Raw genomic sequence first — 15011 nt, forward strand, 5'->3', positions numbered from 1 at the left:
GAAACATTCTGAGTGTCCAGCATCGTGTGCATTTCTGCTGGATGAACCAGAAATATGAACGAAACCCTGAATGAAAACGTTGTTTTATAAAACAAAACAAAAAAACAACAACTTAGAGCTGGGATTTGTTTCTTTTTGAATCCTCTTAAGGGAAATTTGAGTCTAGACTCATCAAATTAATATAAAGTAGCAGTGGGTTGCACGGGCAGTATTTCTTACCCTCCAGACAGGATTTAAAACAACAGCTGCAGGTACAAATGACCAAATGTACACTTTATTAACACATCCAAACAATAAAACGTCTCAGGCGAGTCCCACTGTGGACCCTCGTACCTCCCCGCCCCCATTCATTTGAAATCCGACAGTCAGGTACTTAGCTGGGTCTGAGTCTCCAACGCCGTCCAACGCCACGAGGATGGTGGGTAGATCCCGCGGCTCAGGTCTGGCTGCCAGAGAACGGTGGCGGCAGATGTCAGCAGAGTCTCGGCACCCATCATCACCACTAAAGGAGGCAACTAGCCTCCGCTCCTCACGCTGGAACACTAACCACCTACTCAGCTGTCTTCCGGCAGCCCTAACTGCGAGCAATCCCACCACCCAGAACAGGGTGCCACGAGGACAGGTCGACCACACGCACCTGCCGATGCATCTGCCACCCTTTTATAATTTCCGGGATCGTCCCGCCGAACAAGCAGCAGCCAATATCCAGTCACCGCATCAATCCCGTCTTCTGCTTTTTACAATATTAAGAGTGAAACAAGTAAAAGAAAGTACACAAAGGTACTTAGTGTTAATGGAAACTTTGTGAAAGGTGTGTGTGCTTGTCTGAGCTGTTTAAATCATCATTTAACATAAACCTGTACTGCTTGAATTTCTTTTTATTTTACAACAATTAAGGTCAGCTAAGAATGTTCTAGTTTTCATGTGGTTGTTAATGTGGATCCCCTCCAGGTTTGGTGGTGCTTTTTGGCATTTCAGCTTTTTTTTTCAGCTCAGTGGCCAATGTGGTATAGTGTCCGCCCTGAGACTGGAGGTGTTTCTCAATGTCAAGGTGCCTGGCCTTGCGAGGCCAGCCAGATGCCTTGCTTCAGGAGGACACGGTCATGGACGTAATTTTCACTTTAGAAGTGGGGGGGACACGGGCAGGGGTATCTTTACTAATGGGAAACAGGTTTCAACACAAACGGTTGTTTTCCGCTTGGTCCTAGAGCTCAACCAGTGTCAATTTAATATAGCGTATTATAGTTTTTGGATGGTAAAAAGTGCAGGAGTCAAAACTTGACTTTGGAAAAAGTGGGGGGGACATGTCCCCCCCCCCCCCCCAGCCCCCCCCCCCCCCCCCCCCCCAAAAATTACGTCCATGGACACGGTCCTTCACTGGTCAAAGAAAACGGTTAAATGGAACAGACTTGCATCACATGACCGTGGTTTCCACGGCGGTCATGAATCTCTGCAAGACCTTTTGTCCCTCAAGCCCATATTTTTTATCTCTTTCTTGATGGTTTCACAAAATGCTGTGAAACTGTGGGAGAAAATCGCGTTGTAGGACTCAGATCAGCACATTACGCTTTGTGGCAGTTTCACAAACTGCTGTGAGACAGTGTTACAATTCCACAGCGTTTATTGTAAAACTATTATGTTTTGCACAATGGACCAATTTTGATGTGAGGCAGGGCTGCATTTTCTTTGCTCACCATTTTTTTCTCCTCCATCAGTTCTTTTGAGGTTCTGTCATTTTTTCCCTCCTCGATTTTCTTTTCAGTCCCTGTCCACATGTCCCTTTGCTCCGTTTTATTCTTCTGTTGCCTGTTTTGAGTTTCCTCCTCTGCCTTCTGCTGCTCTGTGTTAAGGCTCCTGCTACCAGAAAGACATTTATATTTCACTGAAGCCAGATGTTGGTCTATTATTTTCAGGTGAAACCATCAACTGAGCCAGCATACCTGACGTTTGATCTCATCTGTCTCGTTTGATTTTTCTTCCGCATCTTCTGCTTTTTGAAACAATTCTAGTGCGTCATGTCATCTCTTCTTCTGCCTCCTTTACTCTCTCCTTCATCTGATGATTTCAGAGCATTGCACAAGCCCTAACAACGTGCATCATGGTCATTTTAGCAAGGAGTTCCGGCGTTTTCCACAGACGGAGCTCCAAGCTGCTGATGTTTCCATTCGTTTTTCTCTCGCTCCTGTCGGTACTCCTGGAGGCCAATCTGCTCCCTCAGAGATTTGCTGTTTTCTGTGCGAGACCGACTATTTTGAGGCAGAGCAGAGGGCACCTTTACCTAACAGAGCTTTGAAGATGGGACCTGGTCAGCGTGCTGCTGCCTCACTGCAGCTGACTCGGACCGATTTGGCTACAGAGCTGAACAAAAGAACCAAAAGCCAAAACTGCACAGTTTGACAAAAACATAATTTAAAGTTTCAGTTGGGTGGAGATTACAGGTGAAGATAAAGATGAGGAGGCTGAGTAGTGCAGTCTGAGCTGTCTGACGCGCTCATCCCGTGCAAATCCCAACTTACCGCTTACTGAAGAGTCTTTCAGTTGGAAATAATAAACAGTCACATAAAAATATACTCTGGAAATCCAAAGTTTGCCTCTTTCCTGTCCTCTTCACCCATCGGAACAGAAAGCTGCTCATCCTAGATTTGGTTCTGTTCCTTGCTGACCTCGACGCTCCATGCATTTGCAGCATGATGGATTTGAAGTAAGGTGACCATCTCCCATCCTACTGGAGTGTCCGACATGCAAACCTATTTTTCCTTGTCCCGCATTTTGACTTTAATTCAGCGCTGCCTGAAGGAAGTTACCAGTACTTGGTTCATATCCAGTAACTGCAAAGAAAGCAGCAGAAGCTGTTTACCTGCAGGATGAGATAGATGCCAGACAAAGTGAGCCATTGTGGGCTGAAGCAAACCTGTTGTTGTTTGGATTTCTTTAGCTCAACCCAATGAGGAAAGTTCAGAAAAAATGACTCAATCACCTATAAGCCTCAGATATTCAGTGTAGGAACCGTAAGCAGCAGAAAATAGATCCAAGAAGGAGGGAGAAGCGCAACATAAAGGAGAAAAACCCAAGTTGTGTGAATCCAAAAGTTTGAGTCAGTTGAGTCAGCGTTCAAAGGTCAGAGTGGAAAATAATCAAAGAGTCTGAAGTCCAGAGAAGCATCTGAGGTCCAGGATTTGTTTGGGGTTTAGTGTGAAATGTTATGGACGTCTGGAGTTAGATTCTGGTTCTGTTGGGCCTGTGTGGGCCCGGCTGGAGGTTTATTTATTTTCTTTGATAGTGGGGTCAAATCCACCGTCTATTTTCTATCAGAAACCAATGCAGGAGGTAGGTGTAGGAGACTATTATCATCTACAGCCTGCATGAAACACTCAGAGAGACCGTTTAGAATCAGAAATAATCATTAGAAGTGGTTTTTCAGTGAACCGCACCTTTAAGTTTGGGAGGCAGGTATTGGGATTTGAACCGGGTTAGGTATGCAGTGATGCTGTTTTCATTGTGAATTTAAAAAGCTAGTACAACCGTTTATTAGAACAACGTTTCAAGGTCTTTAGAGGTGTGGAACTCTGGGGAAAAAAACATTTTACTGATTATTTCTGATTATAATCGGTCACTCTAGGACTAGAAAACCCGACAGATCTACGTCACGTTGTCACTTAACTTTCATGGACTCATCCGTCTTCACTCACGACAGGGAAGGCTGTTGTTGGTTTAACCTCCAGGAAACAGCAGAGCACATCTCAAATAGTGGAAGCCAACCGTTAGCATTAGCAACTCCACCGCGTGGCAGACACTCCTCCAGGCTTGTGTTATTAGTGGCGATAAAACATCAATGCTGCAAGTTAGCAGTAGAGCCGCGTTGCTGTTATCCAATCTGGGGCGAGATGTCCAGCTATCAGGGAGTAAGACTCCAAAAGCTGAAGCTCAGCTGTGGTGAGTCACTGCTAGTTCCTCAAAAGGAAGCACTGGTATATTTTCTTGCCCTGAGAACGACTTACACGACATTCAGTCCAACTAGAGACCACTGCAAATTAGGAGCTGCATGACTTAATTTTTTTTAAGTCGACAGTCAACTAATGAAAATCTAGTCGACTTTGACTTAAAATTGATGACGTCATACACCTGATGCAGCTAAAGCTGACGATGGGTGACCAAGCGTTTTTTTTTTTTCCGGACACATGTCGGGAGGCGACGCTCTGGCACAACTAGGGATGGGTACCTTTGACATTTGAATCGATCCGGTACTAATTACCGGTACCTACGAATCGATACCGGTACTTAACGGTACCAATTTTCGATACTTTTGAGTGTTTATTATTTTAATTCTCTTTTATAATTAAATATATATTTTTCTCAATATATAACAATATTTGATAAATACCACGATAAATAACATTCAACTGTTTGCATTTTAACATTGTCCTTGTAGTTTTATAAGCTGATAATTAAACTGAAGCAAACATCTTTACTATGAACTAAATTTACTGTGTATATTCATTCCTTTTGCCGTCCTTTTTCATTTGATTTTTCCTACTGGGAAGATAGAATTTCCGAGGAGAAAGCAAACACACCATTAGCTGATAACAAAGGTAGCAATGGAAGCTAACATATCAAGCTCACAATATCTTAAACAGTTTATTTAGCTGCTGGAGCAGAATAAAACGATGCCTCACACTTAGATTGTCACTGATTTCGTCTTCACCCGTCACATTTAGTAAAGTGAAGCCAAACTTTAGAGCACATTCATGTTGTTCTAGTCGGAAATTCGGAGTTCCGAGGAGAAAGCGAACGCACCATTAGCGAAACGGAAGCTAACATATCAAGCTAATTATAATTACCTACCGGAGCAGATTAAGATGAGGATGTCTCACTTAGATAGTTGTCGCTGGTTTCATCATCACCCAGTTACCCATCACATTTAGTGAAGTGGACCCAAGCTTTAACCTGCGTTCTCTCTACCATGCTGCTCTGTTTACAACTGGTTCACAGCAAGCAACGACAAAACGCTCTTGCGCATGCGCAGCTGTCTAGGCAAGTTCTCGTTATGATGGACGGGTACCGAAACGAGGCACCGTTTGAAATGACGTGAATCGGTGCTCGGTCGGTACTATGGAATTCGGTCGGTACCTTAAAAAGTACCGAATTCGGTACCCATCCCTAGGCACAACGCATCGCTTTTTGACGCCCACGGTAAAACGGAGATTTCACCGAATTGTGACCCTTACCCTCTTTCTATTTAACCTTCCCCACACCCCATCCAACCTTTACCTGGAATGCCAGTCTAAATTTTCCATTAAGCGTGTTTGAGAGGAATGCTGAAAAGCGAAACAAAGCTATGCATTTGCAAGCTGCTTAAGTTTAGGAGGGGGGTGAGGGGAAGGTTAAATTGCAAGAGGGTAAAGCTTGGTTTATGCTTGACGCATTTACTGTCCGCTTGGTGATGCGGCTCGCGGATGGAACGCGCTTCACAACTCGCAGCGTTTATGGTTCATGCGGCTCGTCTCTGCGGTGAGCCAATATTCTCCCAAACTGTAGGGGGCAGCAAGGAGCTCTACGGCATGCATCCAACACTACACCATAGTAGAAGTAGAAATTACGGCTTACAACATGGCATTACAGCATTTTTAACTGCGTCCTCGTCTTTTCCGACAGTGCGAGCTATTTCTCTCCAAGAATTATTAACAACATGTTGATCACGGTGATCTCTGAGAGCTGAATCATACAAATGTCTGTATTTACGAACCTCTGCCATACTAGTTCTTGCCAGTCCGCCATTTTTTCCGCATCCGACCGTCCGCGTGGTTAGAAAATTTCCTAGGTGCACGGTGCAGAATTTTGGGCCTTGCGGAGGCGCGGTGGAGGGGCGTGGTTGTTAAAATGATGCAATTTCGCTGCGCGTGCGAACCTCGCGAACGCGTCAAGCATAAACCAACCTTAAAGGTCACAATTTGGTCAAATGTCCGTTTTACCGCGGGCGTCAGATACCGACGCTCTGGCACAGCGCGTCGCCTCCCGACACACAGGGGCTCGTCACCTGCTGCCTTTTCCGAGGACTGCATCTTGTCGGTCATTATCACGTGACAGCGACTAGTCGATGAAAGGCATAAAAAGTCACTACAGAGCAGTGAAGTCGACTAGTCGATACAACCCCCACTGCAAATGTACTGATTAAATGAGTAAACCACATCTTTAAATATTTAGTTTAATTTTAATTACTTTTATGAATCTTGTTGAACCTTCTCGTCAAACGAGCAGATTAAACTTGAAGGCTTTGGACTTCCCCTGCTGATCATCAGCCATAATTAAAACATAGTCTTTAACCCCACAGATCTCAGTAGCTGCTTGTTCAACGTGAAAATAAAGGTTTGTTTGGCTTTAACAGCTCTGGTGTAGTTTGGGATGTTTACGTAGACTCTGAACCATCAGCGGCTTTCCTCTCACAGAAACAGGAAATGAGCAACTCACTGCTTAAACGTGTGTAGTAGCAGTCAAGATGACTATTTATATCACAAAGAAGAATCAAAATATTTAGCAATATTTCAGTTATTTAATTATTTATTCAATATCTGGATTTTTTTGTTTCAGCAAAATAGAAACACCAATCATTGCTCCATCAGCAGCATAAAAACACAATATTCTCTCTTGGGTAAATACAGAACCAAATCAAAGGATAATACAAACTAATTAGGCCACTTATTTGTATTTTATATTGTATTCAGCGGTGGCGCCGGAGGGAGGGGGGGTGTGGGTGTGTGTGTGTGAGTGTGTGTGTGTGTGTGTGTGTGTGGGGGGGGGGGGGGGGGGGGCTATAGCTTTGACCTCATTTTCCACCTGCGAACGAGTGAAAGGTAGAGCTAGCTAGTGGTCAAATGGATCGGTTTTTGTTGCCCACATTTCCACGGGTTCAGTCAGAAATGAATGAATGTCTGGAAGTGATCTCAGACCCACAAAAACCTAAGTATCTGGATTAATTCAATTCAAATTCAATTCAAAGATACTTTATTAATCCCAGAGGGAAATTAGAGTTTCAGTACACACAATTCTGAGATCAGACATACTTGGGCAAGACACATGACAAGAATTGGTGACTGTGGTCATTCGCAACCCGAGTCGCGCTACCTTAATAGAGCTCAGAGGGGTTCATATGAGGATTGAGTCAGGAGGAGGAAAAAAAAGAAAGTCAACCCTCAACCGCCGCAGCAGTCCAGGGTTTTGCCGCTGGAAATGCTAACACTAACGTTAGCTAAGCTTGCAACCCTATAGATGGTTTTCTGTGTGGCTGTATGTGTTTATGATTTCATGGAAAAGTCAGCGATTGTTCATATGTTTATGATGTATATTAATGATTGTTTCAGGTGTTGTTGAGGTGTTGTGCATGCATGTGTATCTGCTAGTGTTGAAGGTGTTTTAGAGAACAATAGGTACGCATGACCACTTCCTTCATAGCACCCTCAATAAAAACATTTCTGGAGCCGCCACTGCTTGTATTAATCTTAATGTATTTTCTCACAAAACAGAATAATGTGATATACACTGAGTGAATGGCTCCAATAATAATAAGATGTGACCAGTCTGTGAAATCAAAATATTAATTACTTTATTATAATGCTATAGAATATAATAAGTAATATGACGTTAAATGTTTCCACTAGGACTGATCTCACGTAGCGTTAAGACATGACACATTGTTTTACTGATCCAATCAGAATCTGCCAGATCTGACGGAGGCGTGGTTTTGGTGGTGTTTGGTAAATCTGTCATCTTTTCATTCGACCATAAACCAAAACATCCGAAGTATAAAACTATGCCCACGTCATCTTTAACGCCAGTTCAAGCGTTCTAGAGAAGTTGTTGGAGTGGCCAATCCGTAACTTTCCTCTTCAGCCGAAAGAACCAACGACAAGCTGGATAAAATCTGTTGCTGTTCCACCTGCTGCAACAGTTCCTTTCAGAATAAAAGCTGAACTCACTGACCTTCTGGGTCTATTCTGACGCTGTCAACCAACTGTCGCTTTTTACCTGGAGACAATCCAAAGACTAGTCTGTCGTACTGCTGATGCTGTTTCATCGGCTCCGGTACCGAAAGAGGGGTTCGAGGACCTGGCATTCTGGATCTGTTCGGAGGTCTCATCCTAAGGGTATGTGTGGAGCGACAACATGGCGTCGAATGTGTTTATGAATCTCCTAATCAAAGCTTAGCTCAAGACATCACCTTCATTCCCACCAGAACTAATTGTTTCTTCGGATTTGCTGGTTCTGAGCAACATTCCACATTACACCATTCTTCGTCTCATTCACCTTAGTTACACCATACATTTAGTGTTAAAGTTAGTCTAGTTTAATTTGTTTAGTAATGAATCTTTAAACTTTTAAAACTTCACTCTCTCTTCTGTTGTCTCTGAGTGAATACGAGGTTGTTACCTAATCCCTGCAATAAAAAGTTCCAATCTTCTGGTCAAAAAGTACCCACAGATCCATAAGGTTGATTTCATATTTACTATGGAATCTTATGTCTTACGGCTCATGAAATAACATGTAAATTAACTCATTACAATTGTTAATCAGCTACTGCTGCAAAAACAAAAAACAAGAAAACAAAAAACAAGAAAAAAGGAAAATAAATCACATCTGCTGTGTTTTGTTTCAATGTGGATTTTTTTTCCAGCCAATGTAACCTCGCGAGTTACTACGGCAACAGCAAAGCCTGTTTCAGAATTATTAAGGTTGTCTTTTAAAGCAACCTCAGAATCAACGCTTTAGTGAATCACAGCGTGAACCCAAGGTAGAACAGGACACATCTGCACAGTATAAAAGAGGTATTGAAGAAGATCATGGTTTTAACAAATAAACAGAAAATAACAATAAGAACTAATAAAAGTATGTAACAAACGCAAAGAAATGTTGGTGTTGGAAACATGTTAACCAAGAGTGAGGAAAGAGTCCCAATCAGGGTGTGAGACAGTCCCAAAGCAAAAAAAAACTGGCCTCTATCCATCACAAGTCATCTTTATAATAAGAACTTTTTTTTTAGATGTGCTTCACTCATTTAATCAATACATTTAACGTGGCCTCTGATAGGAGTGAATGCCTTGTAAGTCGTACTCAGGGCAACAAAACCCAGTGCAGCACCATGAATGTCCTGTTTTTGACCTAAAGGTCATGATCTGCTGTGTCTGCTCGAGCAGAGACATAAAGCCTCTGACAGCCTAATCTACATGAGATAGTGGCCAAGGTCTTTCGTGCACTCTGCTCATCTGAACTGCTTCACCTCTGTTACAGCTCAAGACGAAGACAAAGAACTCTCTTTTGATAAACACATAATCAACAACTTTATTACCAATAATAATGTGAGCCCAATGTTCAATCAGTATGTGAAATGACAATGTTATTACTTGAGATTATAATCCTGTCATCAGTAGTATTTTACAAGTAATTATAATCCTGGACATTTGCACTAGACACTGATGACAAGTAATGCTAAAGTCACACGACACATTTCCTTTTGTCTGATCCAATCAGAGCCTTCGTCTCTGACGCGAGGCATGGTTTTCTGTGGTGTTTGTAGAAACCCTCTTTTTCATGTCAAATTCTGATTCGCCAGTAAACCAAAATATGACAATTATAAAAACTCTCCCACGCCACCTTTTCTTTAGTTCGAGCGTTCTAGAGAAGTCTCGGACCGGCCATCCGGACTTCCTCTTCAGCCAAAAGAACCTCGACAAGCTGGATAAAATCTGTTGCAAGTTACACCTGACCGCAACGGTTCCTTCAGAATAAAAGCTGAACCTCACGACCCCTTCAGGGTCTCTGAGACGCCAGTGATAACCTGTCATGACCTGCAAGCATTCTGAGACTAGTTTGGTCGGCACCGCTGCTTTTCTACTGGCTTCGGTACCAAGGAGGGTCCAAGAGGACCTCGACATTCTGGATCTAAACGGAGGCTTCCCCTGGGGTACGTAGACCGACAGATGGCGTTTCACGTGTGTTATAAATCTCCAACTAAAGTTTAGAGCGAAACATTCACTCCCACTCAGAACTAACTGCTTCTCCGGATCCGCTGGTTCTGAATAACATTCCACACACACACCATCATCATTCATCACGTCTCACTCCACCTTAGTCCATCAGTACACAGAGTGTTAAAGTTAGTCTTGTTTAAATTGTGTAGAAATAAATTTCTTAATTATTATAAACCTGACTCTCTCTCTTTCCTCGGAGTTAATACGAAGTGTCGCTTAATCCCTGCAATAAAAAGTTCTGATCTTCTGGTTAAAATATTCAAAGATTCATCAGATTGATATTTCATATTTCTATGGAATCTTACATTTTATGGTTCATAAGTAAGATGTAAACGACCCATCCTTTGCACCAGAAATGCCTTGATCAGCACCGGCAAGTCTGCTGCTGCTGAGTGGCACAAGTTTTGCAGTCTTATTTCCTAACAGCAAAAGCGTTCTCTGCTGTTTCCTGGATGCCAAACCAATAACATCCTTCCCCGTTGTGAGTCAAGATGGGCGAGTCCATGGATGTTACATGACAGTGTGACGTAGATCTGTCAGGCTTTTCTATTAGAAGATAATTCAGGTGATAGGTGAGACTATTTCCATGTTCAGCCTGCATGGACATGTCAGAGTGACCCTTTAGAATCAGAAATTATCTTTTAAAATATGTTTTTTCAGAGTTGAACACTTTTAAAACAACTCAAGTTATTCATGTAAATAGAATAAAAACACATATTTGAGTAAACAACTGTCTGTGATGGTTTGTTGGCTTTGCATTAAGCTGAAAAAAGCTCTGTTCTGTGACGTGTCGGTACAGGATCTGCTCGGGTGCAAGATCGGCTCGGGGTCCTTCGACTGCCGATGACGTCAAAATACGGCAAACCCACTCGGACATAATACACTACACATCTTCATACTGTTGGAAAGAATTTAGCAGTTTTGTTATTAAAATAATGTTTCTTAAGACGTAAGTTTGTGTTTATAATGGTATTTGAAAAAAAAAAACGTTATATTGTATTCATAATGTTGAACTCCTCTTTGAGCACATCCCTTGAAGGATCATAGGTATTAGCAACACCTGTGAAATTGTATTTGCAGGAAAGAAGTGTGTCCCGTTTATTGAAATATTTTGTGTTTAGAGTTTTTGACGTCTTGTCCATGCGTAGTTCAGTTACGCTCATAGCTGCTAGCCAAAACTCTGGAGTTAAAAGTTTTCTGGTTTTACTAAAATACCTGTCTGTACTTATTTGATTGATGGTAGTTTTACTTTCTATTACACTCCAAATGTAATCATTTGGCACGTTTCTAATTCATAATTTGTAATAGCGTAATCGGTGATATTAGCATTAGCATTCCTATGGGTTTCTCCATGTATATTAGCATTGCGCTAACCACTCACTGCCAAATTGCAGCCTTTGCAATTAGAAAATCTAATTTTTTCACATCGCAATTTAATTGCACATGCAGTTAATCGTTCAGCCCTAATATACATCCAGCTCTATGCTAAAAGTTTATTTTTAAAGAGGTAGTGATGGATTTCTTTGTAAAAGTTGTCCATCTTTCCAACAGAAAAATTTGTCTGGACCACGATAACAAAGTAATGTGATTACGTAACTTCCGTAAGGTTCATGTTCACCCAATCAACTACTTTGACGTCATCGGCAGTCGGAGGACCCCGAGCCGATCTTGCACCCGAGCAGATCCTGTACCGACAACGAAAGTGTCCAAAGTGTCTGAATGTGTGCAAGCTCTCTTTGATTCTTGACCTTATCTGGTGTAGCGTTATGAATCTTATAATGGTCTGCCCTTAACAGCTGCCCCTTCACACAGTAACATCACCAAGGTCGGACGCTTGGTTCAGTATGTTTACATTCCAGGAGAAGAGACAGAAGAAGAGAAGAAGAACACTTTTCATTGATTAATGAAAGTACTTTATTCGTGATAAAGCTAATCAAAGCATGTGTTGATCATTAATAATCAGGTGAATGATCTGTGAAATAAAGATGTCATGAGTTATGTGTTTAAATGAATAAACAGGACTGCACCAGACAGACTGATCTACATTACCATGGAAACACATGACACATTATTCTCAACCAATCAGAACTTTCGTCTGTGGTAGGGCAGAATCTGGGTTGTTTTATGAAAGTCGTCCAATCCGGTTTACTAAGATTTATAAACAACTGGGAGATATAAAATAAGGCAACGCCATTTTGTATTCAGTTCCACGTTAACATCAGCTCTGTTCGATCCGAGCTCCAAAGGAGTTACATCATACTCTCAACATTGTTTTCAACCAGCTCTCAATCCATCACCGCCAAAAGAGAAGTACAGGCTGGCCAGCTGTACTTCCTATTTTAAGCTGAGAACTGTCAAGCTGGAGATTTCCGTCGTTTGAATCAACGAGACGACGTTCCTTCAAAATAAGAGTGAACTTGCTGACGCCTGCCGACTACTACCGGAGCTATCCTCAGACGGGCTTTGTAGTGCTGCGACCGCTGTTTCACCAGCTCCAGTACAACCGAGGTCTTAGGACCTGGCATTTCCTGATCTACACGGGAGACTCCATATACGGTACGTGGTCACGGCACAAAATGGCGGCTCATGTCATCAGCTTCTGAAGCCTCGTGGTAGCCTAGTCATAACAACCAGATTCGCTACTCAGCCTAGAGATTCTGAACAACACACACACACACCAACACGAAACATCCAAATCCATATGCATTCATCATTGAGATAGTCCTGGTAGATTGTAAGAATTTATAATTATAGAAATTAAAGATTCTTAAACGATCCCAACTCTCTCTTTTCTTGTCTCTTAGTCAATACAGAGTGTTTGAGTAAACTCCCTGATGATAAAAATAACCACTTCTGATTAATTACTTATATCTAATTACAGTGTATAAATATACAAAATCAGATCATTAAATTATCTAATTACAGTGTATAAATATACAAAATCAGATCATTAAATTATCTAATTACAGTGTATAAATATACAACTTCAGATCGTTACATATCTCTCCACTCCTTCCTGCTTTCAGGACCTAGCTTAGCAGCAACATTCTGAGAGTTTTCTGCACTTTCAGCTTACTCAAAACAACTTTGACTACCTATTCGTTACATTCCAGCTGCACATTTATGTCTCCATCTATTCAGCTACCACCACATCCAAGTTTCAAATCCCTTGTAATGGCAGAATTTAACCAGAAAAGTGCATTTCTGTAGCACAAAAAAAAAAAACTTCACGTTCACATTCATCTTAGATCCAAATGTGTATTTAGTCACGTATCAGTTTGGTTTTTATCGGCATCCTTGTGCATGTTGCTGCATTTGACAGAACCTTTAAATATGAGCTAAAAACACACAAACGCTATAGTTTATTCTGTTATAATGGGGACAGCTGCTACCAACGCCGTCCTCACATTCTTTTCTATATTTAATACATTTTCACCAAAAGAGCACAGAAAAAATCTATTTTCACACAATTTATGTGGGAGGAAAACCGTATGTAAAGAAAAAAGTGTGTACATTTATATTTTTATGTGGGTTGTTGCTGCTTTTTGTCACAATAACAAACCAGGGAGGCACATTTCTTGATCGTTAAAGCAGCAATCCATCTGCCTCATTCCTTCCTGCTTCTGGAATGACTCCTGGTTGTCCAATCATCGGAAAGCTGTCTGTTATGATGATGGGATGCAGAGTAATTCCTACACCCGTGTGAAGCACAGCAGCGTTCAGTCCAATGCTATTGCCTTGCTCACCGGGGCCATCAGCTCATCCATCGTTCAGTGATCTCACCATGTCAGGGCTGATGGAGAGGACACGCAGCTTATATTTCTGCTTCTTCATAAGTCACTGTTGTCTGGAGCCACATCTCTTGTTGTCATGTTGTTCTCCCCATCCAGCTCTGTTTGGCTTTCTGGTTCTGTTCAACCTTTCATTATTGTTATTCTTTGGCACGCTTCCGATAAACAAAAATGCATGCATGTTTACTCCCTCGTGATCCAAATTTGGAAAACTATTCCTTCTAAATTAACATGATGTAACCCGCCACCACAACCTTCCTGGTTTTACTCACCTACTGAACTTTGTTTGCACACTTACATGAATTCCACACTTCCTGTTAGTGAGTAAACATAATGTAACCTTTTACCAGTTTATTACAAAATAAATGTCTACCTAACAGTTATATTTAAATGCAGGCATGCTGCTTGTGATTTTAGCTCCATGTAGACTCTCTTCACAAATTCCCTTCAAACCACTTCTGGTCTTAAAGCAACCAGATGGAGCATTAGGATTAGTACTTTCTTCAGAGACCTGGCATGTCTACATGTCTACTGCCCCCTGCTGCAGGATCTGCAGCTGGCAATAGATTTGAGTTATATTGATGTTACATGATTAAATGTTCAGGTAAAACAAAATAGGGTTTGTAATAGGGCTGCACAATATATCGAAAAATTATCGTCATCGCGATAACAGGACGTGTGATAGGCCCCTCACAAAGCATGCCAAAAACGGCGATAAATGTTTGGTTCAAACATTTCCATCCGTGTCATACATCAGCTTTTTGTAAACCAGCTCTGTTTTTTACGCGGAAGTATTATTTGACCAATCAAATGTAGCCCTTCTGATATGCGGCCAATCAGATGGGTCCGTTCACGTAAAACGGTCGCCCCCTACGTAGACCCTTAGAATGGAAAGCACCACCCGAACTGAGTTAGCGGCGCCGTTCCCTTGTTTGTCATGCTGGCTCAGAGCAATGAACGCACTTTGTGCTGATGTTTCTGGAATCAGCGCTGCTTTCAAACGTGAACGCGAGTCCGCTCGGTGTCGTTAAGCAGCTGATAATAACCGGGCTGACTCCGACACGTGCCGGTGAACCAACCCACCTTCACGTCGCTAGTGTTCCACCGGGTGGTGATGTTAGCCCCAGGCTCCGGTTAGCTTCCAGCTAAAAGGCTACAGCACTCTCCTCCCAGTCCCACCCTGCTAAAGAGGGCCTGGAAA

The sequence above is a fragment of the Nothobranchius furzeri genome, chromosome 6 (genome assembly GCF_043380555.1).
Source record: "Nothobranchius furzeri strain GRZ-AD chromosome 6, NfurGRZ-RIMD1, whole genome shotgun sequence".
Classification (NCBI taxonomy): domain Eukaryota; kingdom Metazoa; phylum Chordata; class Actinopteri; order Cyprinodontiformes; family Nothobranchiidae; genus Nothobranchius; species Nothobranchius furzeri.